Source organism: Hydra vulgaris, chromosome 03 (assembly GCF_038396675.1).
Source record: "Hydra vulgaris chromosome 03, alternate assembly HydraT2T_AEP".
NCBI lineage: Eukaryota > Metazoa > Cnidaria > Hydrozoa > Anthoathecata > Hydridae > Hydra > Hydra vulgaris.
The window spans coordinates 53,582,271-53,589,891 of record NC_088922.1 but is presented as its reverse complement, the minus strand read 5'-3'; positions in this window follow the sequence as shown (position 1 = coordinate 53,589,891).

The following is a 7,621-nucleotide window of genomic DNA, read 5'->3' as shown; positions in this document are numbered from 1 at the left end:
TTTTTATTCTGTGAAATTAACTATTACTATTTACCATAAACACCAGTTAAAATATTAATGGTTTCACCGTTACGGAAATGTAATATTATATTATAATAAATTTTTGAAAGGAATGCGAAACCACTAGCAGAAGCATGTGACGTTTAAAATTGACTTAAAAAATCTCATAAGACACAAGTTAAACTCGAGAAAAATTGCCCGTAATATACTCGTGTTTTTGGTTTACGCCTGGGTCGTGAAAAACAGGCCTCCTGCATAGAAACAGCTTCATATTTTTGAGATATAAAAAAAGTAGCGGTAGAGACTTCCTCAAGGTGGTGACTTTTTATTATTAACATAAAGAATATTTATGGGCTTCAGTATATATATTGACTTTCTTATAACCTTCTGCTACATGGGAGTGGTGCTATATCGACTATCTTATAGCCTGCCGCTACAAGGAAATGATGCAACATCGACAATTTTATAGCCTGCTGCTACAAGGAAGTCCTGCTACATCGACTAAGGTTTTGGCATGGGGCAACAATTTTTTTCTTTTATTGTTTCAATTAATATTCCTAATGTTTAAAAAACCTCCACTGGCGAGAGCGCAACATGCGAGAAAATAAAATTATTTTACGCCGCTCAACTGCAGATTTACCAAAGTACTCATCTTTCAAATTTGTTAAGTACAACTACTTAAAGGTTAAACAAAAAGAACTTGATTATATTGGCAGCCCAACTAAAAACAAATTTGTTTGAGGAATTCTCGCGCTGTTCTGACTGAGCTCACCTTATTTACACATTCGAAATAAATTCGAAGTTTACACATTCGAAATAACTAGCGAAGTTTTATGCGGCCGTGGCGCAGTAATTAGAACGCTTGCTTTATGAGCAGGAGATCCAGGTTCGAAACGAGCTTTGGGTATATTTTCGCGTCACGGGAAGGAAGGAGGCGTGAACTTCCTGGTTAAATTCACTTCCGCGGTGCTCTGTGACAAGACCGTTAGGACTTCTTGGGGCACCTAAAATAAAATAATAAAAACAAAGTTTTCACTTAAATTAAGTATAGAATTTAGTTTTCGTTCAGCACGCAAATTTTCTTATACTTTTCTTCAATTCATACCACCTCAAAAAAATTTATGGCTTAACAACAATACAATTAGCAATTATATTGTTAATTGCTATATTGCTAAATACTGTCGTGTTTCTATTGACGTGACGAGACACGGCAAAAAAAGAGTCGTTTCAGATCAGGTTGTTTCAAAAGGCTCAATAAAATGAATTTTTTTCAAACGGAAAACTAGTAAGAATCTACATATTAAACACATTAAGTTAACACACATTAAAATAACACTTTAACTAGGTGGTTGCTAAGACGTCGTTAGGGAAATTTTTAATACTCTTATCTACTAAAAAGTCATTAGATCAACTTTGGTATTATTTTTGAGACTAATTTTTTTATTAAATGCTGCAGGAATGATATTAGAATCAAAATACCAAAAAATCCAATAATTGATTTTTTTTATAAGACTTACTTAAACTTTTCAGATGTGTGCCACCTTAACTAAATAATCTAGAAAAAATGTCCGGAAATACATTTTCTTTAAAAAAGCGTTTTCAAATTAGCTGTTTTTTTAGCAGTTTTATCATATAATGTAGAAGCAGCGCATTACTTAGAGTTACTGGGCAATTGTAAATAGAACCTTGTTAAAAAGCAACAAAGCATCAAAAGATTAAAAAAAAATTAAGCAAAAATGGATAGCAGCACCAAAAAAGGTCACTAAATGCAAGATCCAGGTCATGATGCCACCTACTCTCAAAAAAATTTGGTTAATTTCTGAGTCTTTTAAATCTGTACAAACTGATTAAAAGCTTTAAATGATATATAATAATTATATAACTTCTTTTTTTTCTCTTTCAGTTTACAATGTTAGTCGTAATACATAATAATATAAGTCGTAATACAATTACGTAAATAATACAATTTAGCATACTAGCAATATAAAGCTAGGTTTCCGAAAGAAGATCATAAGAATCTTATCATCAAAATATATATATATATATATATATATATATATATATATATATATATATATATATATATATATATATATATATATATATATATTTAAGATTTAACGTATTTAACGTAATACAACATACTAACATTCTAATATATAATAAGATGAAGGTTTAACAAATACATTTTACTTCCTTTCTTTAGTAGAATTTTAGAATTTTATCCATAGAGATAATGAATTTTTTTAATTTAGTTTCAAAATAAGGAGTAATAGAAGGATCAAAATTTAGTACAAATTTATTCCAAAGATGGAGTGTACGGTATGCAATACAAAATTGATTGAACTTTGTTCTACAAAAAGGTTCATTTAAAAACTTTTATTTCTCAATGTGTATTTATACACTGAGGCATATTCGTTTAGATGCATCAATTTTTTTCTCTTAATATTAATTTTTTTCTATGTATTGTCAACTGATATGCATGCAAGTTATTATCAAAATAATTGTTGTGTTGTGGGCTAATAAAAATCACATAAAAAATTTTTCTATGTGTGTTTATTAATATGAGAGTATGTTTGATATACAAAAGCACATTTTTTAATTGGAATATATCTATAGACGCAATCAGGTTAATAAAGGTAATTATTGATTTTTAATCACTTTTACACAAATAAATTGATAAATTTTAGTGTAATTTGATCTTTTGCTCTGCCAGTATCATTTTTATTGCATTTTACGAAATGCCTAAAGGAAAGTATTTGACAGGTGCTGAAAAAATACAAATTAATTTATATCGTGGCTCAGAAATCTCACCAGCACTTTCTATACGAGAAATAGCAAGAAAAATTGGAAGATCTGACCATGTTGTATGAAACTACATTGCAAAAGGTGACAATTACGGTGTAAAAAAAGCAACAAAGTATTAACAAATCGGCAAATTAATCGAATTCGCTTCGAAGCAACCAAAAATAAATTGAATGCAACACAAATAAAGGATAAATTATTATTGCCTGTCACCAATAAACATGTTGCACATATTCTACGTACAACACCAAACGTAAAGTGGAAGAAACCACACCAAAAACCAATGTTAAAAAAACACCATAAAATTGTTAGATTACAGTTTGCTAAAAACCATATGCATTGGACTCATGAGTGGCAAAACGTAATATTTTCAGATGAAAAAAAGTTCAATTTAGATGGTCCGAACTCTTACAGCTGTTATTGGCATGATCTAAGAGGAATAAATGACCCACAAACAAAACGAAATTATGGAGGAGGAAGTTTAATGGTTTGGGGTGGACTTTCTTATTCAGGAAAATTGACTCTGTGTTGTGGTTTACCTAAAATGAACTCGATAAAGTATACAGAAATTTTGGATGATGTTCTCATAACTTATATGGATAAAAACATGGACGATAATGCCATATTTCAGCAAGATAATGCTGCAGTTCACACATCTAGGCATTCTATGAAATGGTTTAAAGACCACAATATCCCGGTTCTCGAATGGCCAACTTGTAGCCCGGACTTAAATCCAATCAAGAACGTGTGGGGAATGCTATCAAGAAAAGTTTATGACGCTAAAGCAGCCGGACACCAATTTAAAACTGTTACTGAGTTAAAGTGTAAAATCCTTAAAGCATGGTCCGAGTTGGATCAAACTACACTTCAACGACTTGTGGAGTCAATGAAAGGCAGAATTTTTGAGGTGATCCAGTGTAATGGAGGACATACGCATTACTAATTTCCACCTTTTAATGTCAAAAATATGACTGCGTCTATAGATATATTCCAATTAAAAAATGTACTTTTGTATATCAAACAACAGTGAGTTCTTGGACCACTGTTGTTTTGTATAAACAACAGTGGTCCAAGAATAGAATCTTGTGGAACACCACAGGTTATACTCAGAGGTTCACTTTGCTGACCATAATTACTTTACAGAAGCTGTTTTTGATTTGTTAAATAGCTTTCAAACCAATTTAAGATTCTATTGTTTAAACCATAATATTTAATTTTTTGGATCAAAATGTGATGAATGACTGTATCAAAGCTTTTGATAGGTCAATAAAAACACCGAGTGTATATTGAGATTTTTCAAAAGATTTAGAGATGTATAAATTGAATAATTGCATATTTAGTTGAACTCCCTTTTCTGAAACCATACTGATTGTTATGAAGTAAGTTGTTGTAATTAAAATAAGTTTTAAATTGTGTATTTTTTTTTTTAATTTTTTCGGATTTGTTCAAACAGATCTTTGAAATCTTTGTAGACTTTTTTGCTGGCTAGTGTTTTTGTTTTCAAATATTTTATTTATAGCTTTTGTTTAGTTTTGGGTGATTTTTTGAATCGCTTGGTAATCCAGGGATTATTAAAATGTTTTGTTTTTAATGTAATTATAACTATTGGAAAATTAGACTCGTAAACTTAGGTGAATGTTTCAAAGAATTTTTCATAAAGGTTGTTTGCGTTTTCATATTTAAGTGTTTCCAATGTAATAATGAAAGCTGATTTTTGAAAGAATAAATGTTTAATGGTTTAAAAAAACGTTTTTTTATAATTTAATTTAATTTTTGTTTAGGCGGTTGGTCAGTGCTTATGGTTAGAATAATTGAAAAGTAGTCTGAAATATCTGTTTTTAAGATACACAAAATTTATATTACTGTTGAACAAGTCTGTGGAAATGATATTATCTTGCAAAGTTGCTGAACTTTTTGTCTTTCTTGATGGGCGATTTGTTAAAGAATTCCATTCATGTACGCGAACGTGATCATTTTTTTTTTTTTTTTTTTCTTGCGCTGTTCAATCTTTATAACCTTAATAGATCATAAACGTGAGCTGCGTTCACCTTTTATTAATGATCAAGTGAACGTGAACTGCCTTCTCAATTTTTTTCCGTTTGCGTATATACATTTGTTGTACCTTCCGCCTCCTCCCCCATACGCAATCGTACGCAAATAACTTAGGATATTCCTTCCCCCCTCGGTGCATGCGTAATATATGAATGGCCCCGTAATAATAACACCTTAGTATGTGAAAGACATCGGCCAAAAGGTTATTTAATTGTTAGTGATTATGGAAACCTGAGAACTCGTGATGATCCATCAGTATTTGGTTGGATAAAGCCTAGTTTAGTCCTAACTGTTCCCTAGCCACTTAAAAAAAACATTCTTAATAGTGAAAAAAGTCTTAATAGTGTTTGTTAGCAAGACGAGGATGAGTTAGCATTATTTAATTTGCAAGAAAATATAAGAAGTATAAATGTTTTATAAGAAAATTGAAAAACTAATGAATTTGATTTTGGTTATTATCAATTATTTATGCAATGGTGTATTATATATTCAGTCTTTAGATTTTTTTAATAGAAAGTGCTATTTCTAGATTTCTTCTTTGCATTAATAAAAATCTTATTTTCGAAGGACTTCATTGTGGATTTAACTTTAGAGTTGACTTTATTATCTAATTGAGCTTATATTTTGAACAAATGTTCTTATATCCAAGAAGCATTAAGATTTTTAAATTGTTGTGAAATAATGAACAAGAAAGAAGTTGTATATCAACACATTTTGTTTGATGAATAAGACATCCATTTGGGATAAAAGTATACAATTGAAATAAATGTGCGAGTATTTGAGTACTTTTCCTTTTAACGATCAGCCTACAATCACGTCATAGAAGTTTTTGAATTTCCAAGTTTACGTACTTTAGGAAGAATTAAATCTAAATGTAAGTCTTAAGACAATATGATCAGATATATTTTCTCTAATCTTAGAGATAAAAGACACAAAACCTAGATTTTACTTTTAGATAAAGTTTATGTTAAACCCATGTGAAGTACCATAGTGGCATAATATTTTGTAAATTAGTTGACAAACCTCATCTACAAGCATAAACAGTACTGAGCTTTTTGGTTGTAAAATTGCTTAATGAACCAAAATTTCTTTACAAAATGTTAACAGTCAGAAAACTTGATGCTGAGTTTTATTTTTGAACAGTCAACCCTGATTCTTGACGCAATTAAAAATAATGGAGGAGATGTGCTTGCTATTCTCTATGATAACAGAGTCAATCAGAAGTTTTTTCAACTTTTTTGAAAAAAAAGCATGTTACTAAGGATAATATATTTCTTTTATTTGATAATGTACTTTTATTAAAAAGTATACGTAATAACTGGATAACAGAAAAAGCTCAAGAACTTGAACTTTTTATTGATGGAGAAAAACAAAATAACATGGTGGGTTGATATTTATAGTTTGAACAAGCCTGTATCTAAGAATATTGCTAAAATGTCTAAATTAAAGGAAGTTTCTGTTTATCCGAACTCAATTAAAAGACAAAAGGTCATTACTTTTCTCCGAGTGTTCTGCGATAAAGCATTAGCCGCATTAAAAATTCATCCAGACCTGCATGAAAATGAAGAATTTTTTTAATCTCAAAGTCATAAAATTTTGGAAAATTTGTTCACAGTCTATACGCAGACATTCCTTTGAAAGATTCTAATAGATCTGCTATTGCTTCTGCAAATGATGACAATTTAAGCAAACTTTCTGCCATAGGTGATTTTGCAATACATATAGAAAAATGAAAAAAGAATTAAATAAACAACTAGAGACACTTATTGTTCAGACCTATTATGGTTTGGTTCAGACTTGTTATGGTTTGGTTCAGACCTATTATGGTTTGGTTCAGACTTGTTATGGTTTGGTTCAGACTTGTTATGGTTTGGTTCTAACATTAGGCAACTTTACAACAATCTATTAGAAAAGCAACAATCTATTAGAAAAATTACGACAAGGCTCAGGAGAAGCTAATTTTATTTCTGATCAACAAGTTCTTGAAAAAGTAACTATATATTGTACAAAGTTGCTAATAAAGTCTAAGAATAGTTCAGATGTGGTAATCAATCTTGGTTCAGATCGCTCATGTCCAAAATGTAAAGTTTTCCTAGCGAGGGTATTCGCAACATTAATAACTTACTTGCTCTCGGCGATTCATTGAATTTCGATATTAAAATGACATAAGTATATATTGCTGATTACGTTATTCGTAAAGATAAAAATCCAGATGACATTTTTTATTTCTTTGAAGCATATGGCAATTTGTAAAGAATATAAATCGAGGTTTAACTGTTTCTAGTGACAAAGTTGCCAATGAGCAACTTACTGTTACATTCTTTTTAATGAAGTATACAATGTCACGTGTCAATCATAACCTTTATGATGGTATCAGAATACTATTAATTAGGTATAGAAAGACATCATGAATTAACGATTGACATGTTTAAACAAAAACTGTAAAAAAGACTGTTTAGTGAAATATCTAAAGACTGCTTAGTAAAATATTTAAAGACTGTTTAGTAAAACATCTTTATAAACTTGAATTTACTTTTTATTTACAAAAGATTTATTTTTGTATGGAAATCTCTTTTTTTCTTTAAAATTTATTTTTAAAAGTCCAGTATTAAATTTTGTGGTAAAAGCTAAATATAAATTTTAGCAAAATATAAATTTAAACTTACTTCCTAAATTGTTGAAACAAAACTTGTTTTAGATACATTTAAGTTAACTTAAAATAAAAAAGAGTTATTGAAACGAGCTCGTAATAAACAAAATTAAA